The 15,481-nt window shown below is 40.6% G+C and overlaps 1 protein-coding gene across 27 annotated transcripts in view; it reads left to right on the forward strand.

Annotated features, from left to right (window-relative positions):
- NRCAM (neuronal cell adhesion molecule) overlaps positions 1–15,481 on the forward strand; it is a 235,413-nt gene that overhangs the window by 39,036 nt on the left and 180,896 nt on the right. For all 27 annotated transcript variants that reach the window (XM_084897729.1, XM_084897752.1, XM_084897754.1 and 24 more), the window contains exon 2: positions 12,212–12,367. The gene's annotated coding sequence lies outside the window, so the exon portion shown is untranslated. The remainder of the gene's footprint in view (positions 1–12,211; positions 12,368–15,481) is intronic.

Below are 15,481 nucleotides of genomic sequence, written 5' to 3' on the forward strand. Positions count from 1 at the left end.
ACAGGGAACGGTGCCAGCCATAGTTCTGTCCCCGCTACCACACACAGTCATCCCAGTGAACTAAGACCATTTCTTCCTGAATGAAGGCGGGTCCATTTCTTTTCTTCTGATCCCTTTCAGGGAGTGCTCGGCCTTGGTGAGGAATGAAACCCTGTGGCCCATTTCCAGCTGGGTGCAGCTCCAAACGGCACTCAAAGCCGACACTAATTATGTTAGGAGTCTCTTGTTAATAGCAGAGTAAATGTGAGTGAATATTAAAGATTAATTTTCTCTAAGAAGAAGGCTTGGCTATTTTTTTTTATAATGTGAAGCTGTCTCGGGATCTATAGATGGACCTGGCATAGAGCCTCAAAAGTCAGGAGGGGGTTATGGTGTTCTCTAGCAGGCTCTTTAAAGTTTGATTAATGAGTTATTACAAATTATTAAGGCAAAATTAAAATATTTTGCTGGGTAGCACTGTTTAAAATAACAGATTATTCTTTGTACTTGAAAATGACAAAACCACTTCTTTAAAAACATTCTCTTGCCAATTTTATAGCAGTTATTGGAGGCCCAGTGCATGAAATTCATGCCCCGGGGGTGGGGGTGGGGGGGCTGCCTCAGCCCAGTCTGCACCCTCTCCAATCCAGATCCAGGATTCCTCAGGGGATGTCTGACTGCCAGTTTGGGCCTAAACTAGCAGTGGGGCATCTCTCTCATAATCCTGGACTGTTGGCTTCTAATCGCTCACCTGCCTGCCTGCCTGGTTGCCCCTTACTGCCCCCTGCTGCCAGCCTGATCACCCCCAACTGCCCTCCTCTGCTAGCGTGGTCGCCCCTAATTGCCCCCCCACACACACTGGCCTGGTCTCCCCACATGCCCCCCTCCCCCCTGCCTACCTGATCACCCCACACAGCCTGCTTGTTCAGTCATTTGGTTGTCCCTCACTAACCCCACTGCTGGCCTGGTCATAGGCAGCCAACTTGTGAGGGTTAATTTGCATATTACCTCTATTATATAGGATATCAATGAATTGATCATTTTAATTTGGGAAGATTCATGACATGGTAGATCAATGGTTGTTGGCTTCACATTAGGAACCCCACTCAAGACCAGTTAAATCAGAATCTCAGGTATAGGTTTTGGGCACCTGGGGTCTTAATTTTTTAACAACTTTATTGAGTTGTAATTAACATACAGATACACATATTTAAAATAAACAGAGGGTTGAGAACTATTAGAGTAAAGACTCAGAATCATGAGCTGTTGTTACCTAATATTTGATAACTTAGGCCCGGTGCACGCAATTCATGCAAGAGCAGGCCTTCCTTCCCCCATTCCCTCTGGCACCCAGGACCCAGGCTTCTCTCACAGCCCCGGTTTCATCTGCAAGGTTGTCCAGAAGGTCATCTGGTCTAATTAGCATATTATGCTTTTATTATTATAGATAACAACACAAAAGAAAGTCGTTTTTGATAATTTCACAATCTAGCCCTTTGTTTCTTTTGAGACATAGTATGACTCTTTTTGAGGCATAATATGACCATACATGACAAAAAGAAATGTTATCATTATTTTATGTCAGGCTGTCAGTGTTCCCATAAACTCTCTGTCCCAGGAAGAACTGCCTCCACTCACAGTACGGGTTTGAGGGCCAATTGGTTCATCTGTCCTGCTCTGCTATGTTCATGGAAATTCAAACTTTTAAAATGATCTGGGTTAAGGGTCAGCCAGTGCCTCTGATCATATGTAATGGAGTAGACTACTCATTGTCAAAGTACAGATGTGTGGCAATCAGGTAGGGGAGGCTGGGATGGGAAAAGGTGGAACCAGGCAGGATGTCTGTTGGTGCTGCTCTGAGCAGGTGCTGCCTGAAACCCTCTCATTGAATAATGTTCCACATAGCAATCGGGTAAGAATTTTACTGGCTATTTTTCAGCCAGTGCTAGTAAAATAGCACATCTTTAGAAAGTGATATAAAAAGTTAGCTAATGAAATAGTACTTATGGCCAATATTAGAAAATGGATTAAATGAATATGATTTTTATATGGTAAAATATTATGCAGAAACTAAAACTTATTATAGAATTATGTTCATTTTATATTGTAAAGTGAGAACAGCACGTTACTGAATCCATGCACACTGTATGATACAACTGCTACTTTCAAAAATGCAGACACATATACATATAGGAAAAGTAAAACACTTGCAAGACAAACACCAAAATATTGACAATTTTTATGTATGGTGGTGGAAGAAAACACTTGTTCTTCATTTAAAAAATTTCTGTCCTTTTCATATTTTGAAAAAGAAAAACTTTTTTTAATCAGGAAAAAAAAAACATGAACATTATTTTAAAATAGCTTTAAAACTTCTCTCAAATAAAAATAAAACGCTGTCTAAAACAACCCAGACAGAACAAGGAACAAAAATAAATGTAATTAGCATTCCAGCTTCAAACTAGTGTGTGTTACCCAATAAGCACTCACTCAATGTTTATAAAGGGAGCTGGGCAAAATAAACAAAGCCCTGCTGAAGTTGGAACCAGTTCAGTTGCTTTTCAGAATCATCAAAACAGTTTTTGTTTTGTTTATCCTGTCAAGTTCGAGGTTGCAAGGCATTTGTGTTACAGTTGAGGTGTGATGGCATTTGGTTTCATTTTGACTCACTCCAACTGTTCTTAGTATTATAAGAGGACAGGGCAATGTGCAAATAAGCACATTTCTTCACATGGGCTGCATGTTGCATTAGTTCTTGAAGGTAATTTCAGAAGTGCTTCAATCTGAGGCCTATCCTCCCACAGGGAGAAGAGGTGAAGTGAGTCTCCTTAGGTTGAGGTAAATGAAGTGGCTAACGTACAATAGGAACTCCCTACATTACTTATGCCTGTGTCCCTTTCACCAAGCCCCATGTACCCAGCCTTGGCTCTGTCCTCTACTTTTGCCATTTGCAGCTTCTTTCTCTCCCTGTGTCTCCTTATTATACCTGTCTTCCAAACCTTCAAACGTGCTCAGATCTCCTCTGGCTTCTCCTCTCTGCTGCTGCCTGGGGTTATCATTCCATTTCCCTCCTTTCATCGCCAATGAGGTGTTAGTAGTGAACTACCTGATCGCAGCCAGAAGCGCTTTCTTTCTGCTTTGGATCCCTGTGTACTTTATCAGTGGGAGCCCAGGGACCTTCCTGTCTCTGACACACTTCTCTACCTCTAAGTTTTTGGGACACAGCAGGCCCTGTGGGGACTGATTTCTGAGGCTTTGGGGCAAGAACATGGAAAGGTTTGTAGAGGCTTCTGGCTTTTCCTGTGGAACATGTGTCCGTGAAGTGCCTTGTGGGTTTTTTGGTGGGCTTTTAAAACATCCTCACCCAGGGATATCGGTTTGAGGGAGAGAGGATGGGGGTGGGGGTAGAGGGGCAGGGAGAGAGAGGAAGAAACATTGATGTGAGAGAGAAACATAGATGTGAGAGAGAAACATTGACCTTCCCATATGCACCCCGACTGAAGATCCAGCCCACAACCTAGGTGTGTGCCCTGTCTGGGAATTGAACCTGCAACCTTTTGGTGTATAGGATGCCTCTTCAACCAAATGAGCTACCAGCCAGGGCAGCCTTGTGTGTTTCTTTACATATATCTCAGATCTAAACCTAACTGCCTTTCCAACATTGACAAAGTTTTATTTCTCAAGTAGTGGCTCCCTCCCCTGCCCTCATACCAGGTTCAAATCCCATCCCTGACATGGACAAGCTCTCTGACTTTGGGGTGTGTTACCGCCCCATATGCGCATATGGAACAATGGCCACCTTAGGGAATTGTTGTAGGATTGAAAGAAGCCTTCAGCCTTATGTCTGGGCCATGAAAGTTACTCACTGAATGCATTTAAAAATTTTTTTTTTTTAATTGGCTCCCTCTTTTCGTTCCTAAAAACTGGTTCGGAGTACTGCACTGAGGGATGAGTGCCTAAGCAGCCAGCAAATGTGTGTGATTCAAGTGGGTGTCCTAGCACACTGCCAAATCTTGGGTTTATGAGTCTTCTGGGCAGTAACTGCAAAGTCACCATGCATGCCAAATTATAAGGCCACGTATGCCAAAGGTCTTTTCTCTCTGCTCTGCTCAACCAGTGTGATCTGTCCAAAGAATTGGAAATTACAGAAAACATACACAGCAAGTGTTCCAGCAGCAGGCGGAGTCCTACGCTGGGGCTGTGGGTGCTGCCAAGGCGCTCACAATCTTGGAGGAAGGAAAGGGGAAGCATCGCATTTTCCTCTCCTCTTGGAATGGCCACTCTTTGCTCATTTCCAGCGCCAGGGTCTTCTCACAGGATGTACAAGAGAAGAAAAGTCTCCCTGTGCTGGGGACGGGAGAAAACGTTCCCAAACTTTCTTAGTGCTCTTCCTAGCAACAGACCTGGTGACTTCCTCCGTGTCTCTTCCTGGTGGCACCGCTCTCCCGGTATTTATCACTTTCTCCCACGTGCTAGCTCTATAACCGTGGGTCCTTAGTCACTTTCTGTGTCCCAGTTTTCTCCTCTATTAGATAAGAGAATTGCTCACCTCGTAAAATGATGAAGACCAAACATATGCCAGCCAGTTTCAAAAGTAACTACATGCACATGTTGCTTCCTAGTCATTCACTCTGTATAAACAGTGCATGCAACTATGGGCTGGTGGAAGTATTGTGGTCTTTGAATCTCGACGTTTACCTCTGGGGTCCTGACTTTGACACTTGCTAGCTGTGATGAATTATTGGGAAGTCACCTACTCTTACTGAAACGCTGTCTGTAAAATGTCAAGAAAATCTTATTTTTCAGTATTAAGTGAGATTAGTTCTGTGCAAAATAAACCGCAAAATGCCATTCGACACAAAATGATACTTTTCTTTCTCTGACTGGCTTATTTCTCTTAGCACAATACTCTTCAGGTACCTCCATACTGTCTCAAAAAGTAAGAGATCCTTCTTTTTTACTGCTGCATAGTATTCCATGGTGAAATGTACCAGTTTTTTGTTTTTTTTTTTAAATCCACTCATCTACTGAGGGGCACTTGGACTGTTTCCAGATCTTACCTATGGTAAATTGTGCTGCTATGAACATAGGGGTGCATATTTCTTTTCTGACTGGCTTTTCAGGTTTCTTAGGATATATTCCTAGAAGTGAGATTAATGGGTCAAACGGAAGTTCCATATTTAGTTTTTTTGAGGAAACTCCCTACTGCTTTCCATAATGGTTGCACCAGTCTGCATTCCCACCAGCAGTGTACTAGGATTCCCTTTTCTCCACATCCTGGCTAGCACTTGTCATTTGTTGGTTTGTTGACCATAGTCATTCTGAAAGGTGTGAGGTGATGCCTCATTTTAATTTTAATTCGCATCTCTATGATAATTAGTGACTATAAGCATTTTTCATATGTCTCTTGGCCATCTGGATGTCCACTTCAGAGAAGTGTCTATTTAGGTCCTTTGTCCATTTTTTAAATTGGATTGTTTGACTTGCTTTTAAGTTGTATGAGTTCCTTATATATTTTGCATATTAACCTTTTATCAGATGTATCATTGCCAAATATCTTTTTCCATACAGTGGGCTTCCTTTTCATTTTGTTGATTGTTTCTTTTGCTGTGCAGAAGCTTTTAATTTTGATGTAGTCCATTTGTTTATTTTCTCTTTTGTTTCCCTTGTCCTAGGAAATGTATCAGCAAACATATTGCTATGAGAGATGTCTGAGATTTTTGCTGTCTATGGTTTCTTCTAGGATTTTTATGGTTTCTCTACTTACATTTAAGCCTTTTATCCATTTTGAATTTATTCTTGTGTATGGTATAAGTTGGTGGTCTAGTTTCTTTTTCTTTTTCTTTCTTTCTTTTTTTTTTTTTTTTCATGTATCTGTCCAGTTTTTTCAACACTATTTATTTGATTTTAAAAAAAATATATTTTTATTGCCGAAACCGGTTTGGCTCAGTGGATAGAGTGTCAGCCTGTGAACTGAAGGGTCTCAGGTTCAATTCTGGTCTGAGGCATGTACCTTGGTTGTAGGCATGTCCCCAGTGTGGGGTGTGCAGGAGGCAACTGATTAATGTTTCTCTCTCATCGATGTTTCTAGCTCTCTGTCTCTCTCCATTCCTCTCTGTAAAAAATCAATAAAATATATTTAAAATATATATATATATATATATATATATATATATATATATATATATTTTATTGATTTCAGAGAGGAAGGAAGAGGGAGAGAGAGAGAGAAACATTCATGATGAGAGAGAATCATTGATCAGCTGCCTTCTGCCTGCCCCACAATAGAGATTGAACCTGCAACCTGGGCATATGCCCTGACTGGGAATCAAACCGTGACTTCCTGGTTCATAGGTCGATGCTCAACCACTGAGCCATGCTGGCTGAAGAGACCATTTTTACTTCATTGTATGCTCTTGCTTCCTTTTTCAAATATCCATTGAGTGTAATGGCTAGGGTCAATTTCTGTGGTCTCTGTTCTGTTCCATTAGTCTGTATGCCTGTTATTGTGCCAGTACTAGGCAGTTTTGAGAACAGTGGCTTTGTAATATAGCTTGATATCTGGCATTATGATCCCTCCAACCTTCTTCTTCTTCAAGATGGCTGTGGCTATTTGGGGTCTTTTTTTTTGTTTGTTTAATATAAAATTTTGGAGTAGTTGTTCTAGGTCTGTGAAATAAGCCATTGGTATTTTAATGGGGATTGCATTGAATCTATAGGTTGCTTTGGGTAGTATGGATATTTTAATGATGTTAATTCTACCAATCCATGAACATGGTATATTTTCCCACTTGTTTATATCTTCCTCTATCTCTTTTTTCAATGTCCTGCAGTTTTTAGAGCACAGGTCTTTTACCTCCTTGGTTAAGTTTATTCCTAAGTATCTGAGTTTTTGTTGCAATGGTAAATGGGATTATTTGTTTAGTTTCTCTTTCTGAGAATTAATTATTGGTGTATAAAAATACCATTGATTTCTGGGTGTTAATTTTGTATCCTGCAACATTGCTGAATTCACTTATTAAATTTAGTAGTTTTTTTGTGTGGAGTCTTAGGGTTCTCTAAGTTCAATATCATGTCATCTGTGAATAATGCAGGGTTTAGGACCTTGGGGGTTAGAGCTTAGAAGGCAGCCACCCCCAGTTTACTGTGCTGAGTCATTCCCCCAGACTACAGAGGACATCTTTCTCAGGCAGACCATTACTATCCAGGCAGCTTTTGCCTGGGGGGAATGGGGGAAGTAGTTGTCCCACCAGGTTGAAAACGTCTTGTCTCATCCTGTGGAATGGTCTATAGCAGTGGTTCCCTACCTGTTTTTGGCCATGCCCCACCGAAGCATCTCTAAAATCCTGATGCCCTCTCCCCTGTGACATACATTGAGTGGCCAGGTTATTATGATCTCTGAACACATAATAATCTGGCTACTCAGTGTTTGTGTGTGTGTGTGTGTGTGTGTGTGTGTGTGTGTGTGTATTTTAGAGGCCAGGTGCATGAATTCGTGCATGGGTGGGGTCCGGCCAGCCTGGACATGGGCGGTTGGCTGGTCTGTCTGCTGGTCAAAATCTTGGTCGAGGGGACAATTTGCATATTTGCCTTCTATTATATAGGATATACACTGAGTGGCCAGATTATTATGCATTCAGAGATCATAATAATCTGGCCACTCAGTGTATAATTCTTAATATTAAAAAAAGCAAACTCCTATTCACATGGAGGAAGGTCATTCAGTAACTTGGTCTAAACACGCTTCCAAAGAACATGGCATCCATGAAAGAAATAAAAGAATGAAAGGAGAATTGAAGTACTAAGAAAGAAATCACTAAGAAATTGTTAAAAAAAATAATAATATGAAGTGATATGAAAAAATAGCCAAGTTTCAAAACATAATAAAGAACTGAAATGCATAAATATGTCACTATATATACTTATATACTATCTATGAGGCCCCTAGGACCATAATAAATGCAAAAAATTCACTTAATAACTCATTCTCAAATTGCCCCCCTTAAATCAAGTTGCTCTCCCATGGGGCATGTGCCCCACATTGGGAACCACTGGTCTATAGCCTCAGACAGATTAAACTCTGAGAGTAACAATCTGGCTGCAGGCAGAGTTGGATCTCTGGTAGTATTATATCTAATCTCTGTCTTTTATCTGCAAGTCTTGGTGTCTCAGTCACCTTCCAGTTTCGTGTGGTCCCCCAGGGCAGTACCTCATCCCCAGCAGATCTAAACAGTGATTGTTGAATGAACAATTTAGTAATTCACACAGCTGAGAAAAAAGCAGGCCAAGAAGGCCTCTGCATGGTCAACAGAGAAGGTGTGGACTCTACAGGCATACTACACCCCTAGGAGGCACAAGTGTATCCAGTTAGGACAGTGGAGAAGGTTTGGTTACTCCAGGCAGGCACACTGACCACCGCGAGAAATTGGAGTTTGACATCCTGACAGTAATGGCAGAGACAGAAAAAAACAAAAAAAGCAGACATGAGAACTTAAAAAGCTCTCTGGTGCAGGGCTTTTAGCTGTACGAAGAGATCCCAGGCTAACGGAAAGGTAAATTAGACAAAGCAGTTGAGATCTTCGGAAAACAATTTCACTTTGGCAGGAGTACACCAGATGACCTAAAATGACAGATTTTGCTAATTTCCATGATTGCCTCAGGGAAGGATGAAGCTAAGTTGGCTCTGTTTTTGCAATATGCTTCTCAAACATAACTTCTTGGTCTGCTGCACAGGTAATTACTCTAACTACAAAGTTCATGTTGCCAATTATCTTAGCTATGGCCTAATTTTTTCTAATGACGCTGGAACCTAATTCTCCTGGGATTCGCAGTCCCCATCAAATAAATAGTAAAACCTTGATTCAGCAGATGAATTGTTTGGTCACGTCAGTTTATGTAGCTATTTATATCTTCGGGATGATTTCCAGTCTATTTGGAGAATTGGTAATTATTAATATTAAGTAATGACTTTGGCAGTAAAATAAATTGATTTTAATTTATTGTCTATTAGGTTTTCTTTTAAAAAAAATAGTTTGCTGATTTTTTAAGAGAGAGGGAGAGAAAGCAGAACATTGATGTGAGAGCGCAACATTGATTGGGGATCCAGCCCACAACCTGGGCATGTGGTCCTTGACTGAGAATGGAACTAGCAACCTCCCTGTGCACAGGATGATGCCCAATCAACTGAGCCACACCGGCCAGACAGTTTTCATTATTTTTATGCCACAGTTTGCTGTGTGAAATAGTATCCAATTTTTATGATAGCATGAACGTTATTCTAGATGGCATGCTTATCTAATTTGTAGATAACATGAAGGTGAGAAGCATAAAAAATATTTGGAAGGACAGAATTGAGAAGCCAGAGTTTTGAGCAGGTTGGAATAATGAACACCATTCGATAAAGGTAACACATTAATGGGATGAAAATAAAACCTTCATTTTTATTTATTGATTTGAGAGGGTGAGAGAGGGGGAAGGAGAGAAATGAAGATAGAAAGAGAGAGAAACATCAATTTGATGTTCCATTTATTTTTGCATTTGTTGGTTGATTCTTGTATGTTGACTAACCAAGGATTGAACCCATAACCTTGGTATATCAGGATGGTGCTCTAACCAACTAAGGCTAATAACAATACTTTAAAGAAAGAAAATGATTTTGCATAAGGTAAATATAATGAGACAGCATATTGCAACAAAGATAATACCTCTCCAAGATGATTTAAGATGAGTGTAAGAAAGTTTGGTGAGTTTTTGCCAAATGAACTGTAAGTGATGTTCCAGAGATTTAGCTAGGCTTTTACACTCCTATGTCAGGGTGGTCCGAGTCACTTAGGACGGATTTCAGTGATGACTCTTCTGACAGTTGCCTGAACTGAATTCTCCAAAATAGCATAATTAAATCTCAGCATTCTAACTTTATCAATTTGGAACTGTGTGTGTGTGTGTGTGTGTGTGTGTGTGTGTGTGTGTTTGCATGTGCGTGCGTGCATGTGTGCATGTGTGCGTGCGTGTTGTGAAGGGAGAAATGTTAGTAATCCTTTCCCAAACAAATTAGTTCTTTAATCTGAGAAAATCTGAAAGCACTGGGAAGACCCCTGGATGCTTCTGTTTCCACTTTCCAATGCGAGAAAATGCTTTGTGACAAAAGAAGACAAAGCTGGACAAGGGCGGAGTAGCCTTGCCTCTAGCTGCCTGATCACTGCATTCCCTTAAGGCAATTTATGGTTAGCAGAGAGCCCCGCTCTTTTAAATTCTAGTTCCACTCTTTTGGAGACGAGACTAAGCTCTCTTGGCTTCAGCTTCTCTTTTATAAATTGCAGATAATAATAGTACTTAGGTCAGAGAGTTCTTGTGAGGATTCAAGCCCTTTCTTCTTAGCACAGTCTGTAGCTCACCTGAAGTGCTCAATTATTTAGCCACCAGGATTATTTTTATCCTTATGATTCCTTAAGGGGCAGGAACCTGAGGTTAGGCTCCCCTCTGCCCACACAGCCATGGCATCTGTACCTAGTCGTCAGTGTGGCTCCACATCTTCTGATCATCCCCACTCCAGGCTGAAATAGAGTTCCGTGCAGCCCCAGTGCACGATCCCACTTTAGCCTCCCCAGAAAACGTGATGCTGTCCCGGAGTTTGCTCAGACCTTGCATAAGTCACTGCACATCTCAGAAAATTGGGGAACTATTTAATTTTACTGGGATTTGAAAAATTTTGTTGTGTTATTAATCCTCACCTGATTCTTTCGATTTCTAGAGACAGTGGAAGGGAGAGGGAGAGACACAAAGAGAGAAACATCAATGTGAGAGAGACTCATCAATGGGTTGCATCCTGCACGTAACCCAGGGTCAGGGATCAAGCCTACAACCGAGGTACCTGTGCTTGACTGGAATCAAACCCACAACCCTTGATCCACTGGCCAATGCTCTAGCCACTGAGCAACTGACTAGGACTGGGTATTTAAATTTTGGATACTATTGTTTTAAATGGAATTTGTTTTTAAAACAAACTTGAGCCTGACTGGTTTGGCTCAGTGGAGAGAGCATCAGCCTGTGGACTGAGCGGTTTCAGGTTTGATTCTGGTCAAGGCCATGTAACTTGGCAGAAACATCAATGTTTCTCTCTCTTCAATGTTTTAACTTTCTACCTCTCTCTTCCTCTCTGTAAAAAATCAATAAAATATATTTAAAAAAATAAAATAAACAACTAGTTATGAGGTGCATAACTATGTGGAAAAGACAATATGTGGAAAAGACAATGTGGAAAAGACAATGTTAAAGCTAGATGAGTGATCAAAGAGCATCTCTGGCTTTCTCTATTTAAAAAACAAACAAACAAACAAACAAACAAACAAAAAAACGCCTATACTTGGGGTCCATCCCACCTGAAATTCTTATTTAATTGGCCAAGGATTTACTTGGCTTGTGCAGGGGCCAAGCCGTCAAATTTTTTGAAAGCTCTCCCCATGGTGCTAATGTGGCCACAACATTAAGCACGTAGCACGCCTGGGTGAGACAGCAAGCAGTGGAGGCAGGTCCGGATCTCCTGTCCTCCGCTCTTCTCACCACAGACTCACCCCAAACAATCCTCTCTGTGATCCTCACCCTTTTTCATTAAAGGGAGGTATTAAATAAACACATGACTCAAGCACTTCTGTTTAATTAAGGTTTCACTCTGTGTAGTTCCACTCTAACCTTATGCTTGTTTTCCTTATTCCCAGATGCCTCTTTTCTCTCCGCCGTCTAAGCCACCTGCAAGGCGTAATTGCATTGCTGAGTTCCTCTCTGACATTGTCAACGTTGATCAAATGCTTAGCTCTTCGTTGTTTGTTCTTTTAAGTCTGTATTATGATAGATTCGTGGCCGGTGTGTTGATGTGACTATAAAGCGTGGTGTATTCCCATGAAGTATGAGAGCAGAATAGGATCAAGGGCTTTCTTTTCCTTTTTTGATTTGTGTATGGCGTGTTTCCTGTTACTTAGGGATCATTCAGACCAAAATGTAATTGGAATTATGTTGCCTTTATTTCATTACCTGTTGCCATTAAATTGCTTCAAGTTTCTTAATCATTGATGCCCTTAATACAGTAATCCTTAATTCAAATCTAATCATGGAAGTTAATATGTATTAAGTTCTCCTTGTCAATTGTAGTAGGATAATAGGATGAAATCTCCGGTCAATAGAATAAACTAACCCCAAACAATTGTTCACTGTTCTGCATTTTTCTTTTCTTTTTCAGGAACCTTTGTGATTCTCTTCTTCAGCAGTCCCCACCCTTGTTTGCTGAAGACTTTCGCCAAAGCTGCTGTCAGCTGTTGGCATCATCCTGAGAAGAAAACAGCTTCAAAAAGCAGGAAACCTTCAGGAAACCCTTGGCCCAGCAGATCTTCCAAAGGTGAGGGCCCGTAGTTCTCGTTTTGTATTTAGAAGTCTAAATGAGTTGTTCTATATTCTGAAATATGCCTCTTTAAAAAAAAGAGTGGATAGAGGATTAGGATGTTGAAAACTTTCTATCAAGAATTGAGAGTTTTTTCCTTTTTAGGAGACAGTGTTAGAAGTTATGAAGAAAATCAATGGACTGTTTTGACCAAACAGGAATTTATTGTATTTGGCGTTGTAGTTCTGACCTAAGAAGACTTATTTGACACACACACACACACACACACACACACACACACACACACCTCCCTAAAAAAAAAAATCAATAACATTTCCTTCTCAGAGAAATGTCTTATGTATAGTAGTGCTTCCTTATCCACAGGAGAAATATTCCAAGACTCCTAGCAGATCTCTGAAACTGCAGATAGTCCCAAACCCCATATTTTCTATGGTTTCCCCCCTTTACCTATGTACCTCAATGGAAGCACTTTATGACTTCTTTTTGGCATATCCGAATTGCCAGCATCACCACTCTTGCACATTGGGGTCATTATTAAGTAAAGTAACGGTTACTGGCCTGACCTGTGTGGCTTAGTTGGTTGGGCCTTGTCCTGTGCCCAGGGAGGTTGTCGATTCCATCCCCTGTCAAGGGCACATGCCAGGGTAGCAGGTTTGATCCCCTGTAGGGGCCATGCAGGAGGCAGCCCATGGATGTTTTTCTCTCTCCCTCTCCCTTCCTTGCTCTAATAAAAGCCAATAAATTATTCTTAAAAGAATATATCCTCTCATCTATTTTCTTCCATAGTTTGATTCATTTTTAATTTGATTCAGTAAGCTTTGCTAGGATTTCAAGAAGCAAAGGTGATAAGCACTTACCTTTAAGGAATATCTGTCAAATTTCAAGAGACAGGCAAATAAATCAATATGCTCCACTCCAGTATGATAAAAGTATGCTGAGAGTGCACTGAGGAATGAAAAAGGCATCAAACACACAGCCTGCTGTCAGAGGCTTGTGTGTGTGTCAAGCAGTCGTCCTGGACAAAGTGACCCTGAGTGGCCCTTGAGAGGTAAACAGGAGTGAGCCAGCTAACGAGCAGGGAGGAGGGTATTGCAGACAGGAGCAGTGGGATAGGGGTGTGAATCCCATATGTGGAAATAATAAGTTGTTCTAGGTATGCGGGCTGTGTGTGTGTGTGTGTGTGTGTGTGTGTGTAACCACTGAGGAGTTTTAAGCTGGCAGTCGTTAGCATTTGAGGCATGTTAATCTGGAGAAAGTGTAGAGAATGAGCTGGAGTGAGTAAGATTGAAGGGAGGAAGGTTTTTTTGGTAAAGATTTTGGGGGAAAGATGGAAGGGCTAGAATTAGGGTAGAAACAGTGAGGAACAGAGAAGGGGGAGAAATGTGAAAGAGCTAGGATATGCTGGGTTTGGTGATAGTTTTGGCACTAGAAGTGAGAAATTGTTAGGAGTTGGAATTCTCAGGTCTCTGACTTGAGAGCATGATGATGCCCTAAAGGGAATTTAGGAGAAAAGAGAACTTATCTTTGGGGAGGAGAAAACTTTGTGGTAAATATGTGACATTTACACAGAACTGTCTATCAGGCAGTTGCAAGTATGATTGTTAGGGAGGGTGTAGAGCTAAAAACGTTGGTTTGGGAGTAACATACAATAGTTAAAAATCATTTTTAAAATATAAGTCTGATTTTGTACCTAAGCCTTCAATATTATTCAATATCAAAAAACATCTCACTACATTCTTTATTTCCATTTCATTTTGCTATTGCCTGTCATTTTATTTATATCTGTTCTTGTGGGTCTTATTTTCTTGGCATAAGTTAAGATTTTTCCTAGGGACATACGTGGTAACTTTTTCTAGTTTGATAAAAGTATATTGAAACCAGTTTTACAAAAACAGTGCAAACCCTAAAATTTAGGAGAGTTGTAAAAATTACAAAAATTATTTAAGAAAGATGCTTTGCATGTCAAGATAATTGTCCCCTTTCTATATAAATCACAGTTCCTTGTCAGTTCCCCACTTTCATTGCTCTGTCCAGGATTTGAACATTGCATAAGGGAGACTGAGCAGGATCCTTCCTGCATTGTTCCGTGGGGTAGTGCCAGGGTTCCCACACACGCACTGTGGGTCTTCCAAGCATCAGCCCAGAATGTCATTAAGGGGCCCGTTGTGACAAAGGCTGTGCTGTTCGAGGGCAAGTCCACCCAAGTCAGACTTCTGAAATACATTGCTCAGAGCCTTCTTTGAAGGAATGTCATGGGTAAAAATTTTAAATTCAAATCATACTTACAATAGTACTATTTTGAGTGAATCTTACTAGGTTACCATGACCTTACCTTACTGACTTTTTTTTTCTTTCTATAAGATCTTTAGGAAAATTAGAAAATGCTCCCTTTCTGTAGTCCACTACCGTCTTTTCAGAAATTTTAAAGATTAGCTAATCTACCACTTTCATTTTTATACACAAGAGAATTAATGTGAGTTGATTCATTTAAACAACTTATTTAATACTAACAGCTGAAGCAGAGCTGTGGTCTGTTGAAACTCATTCTGCCCTTTTTGCTTCACTTTGTTTTGTTTTGTTTTGTTGTCACCTGAGGATATTTTTCCCATTGATTTTTAGAGGCAGTGGGAGAGAGAGACACATCAATTGGTGAGCACACATCACCCCTGGCCAGTGATCAAGCCTGTAACCGAGGAACCTGCCCTTGACTGTAATTGAACCCTCCACCCTTCAGTCCACAGGCAGATGCTCTAACCCCTACACAACCGGCTAGGGTTCACTTCATTTTTTTTTAATCTTATTCCAAATCTTTATTGAACTGCGAAGTTATCTGTACGTCCTAAAGTAGGAAATTTAATTAAGGAAATCAGTTCATACTGATGGCATTTGCATTGGTTAGTCACTCTGCATTAATGCAACAGATTTTGCATTAGTAATTTTGGCTCTGATTAAGGTTTTACTCATTCAAACTTTTTAACAGGTATTTTCTTTTTGGCTTCTTTTACTTATCTGTATTGGCCCCACTACAGAAAATGAAGAATTGGGAGAGAATCAAAACCACCTGTGTTTAAAATTCATCGAAGAAGGACAGTCATCTCAACATCCGTGTTC

The sequence above is a fragment of the Pipistrellus hanaki genome (genome assembly GCF_964339955.1).
Source record: "Pipistrellus hanaki genome assembly, chromosome: 10".
Taxonomy (NCBI): Eukaryota; Metazoa; Chordata; class Mammalia; order Chiroptera; family Vespertilionidae; genus Pipistrellus; species Pipistrellus hanaki.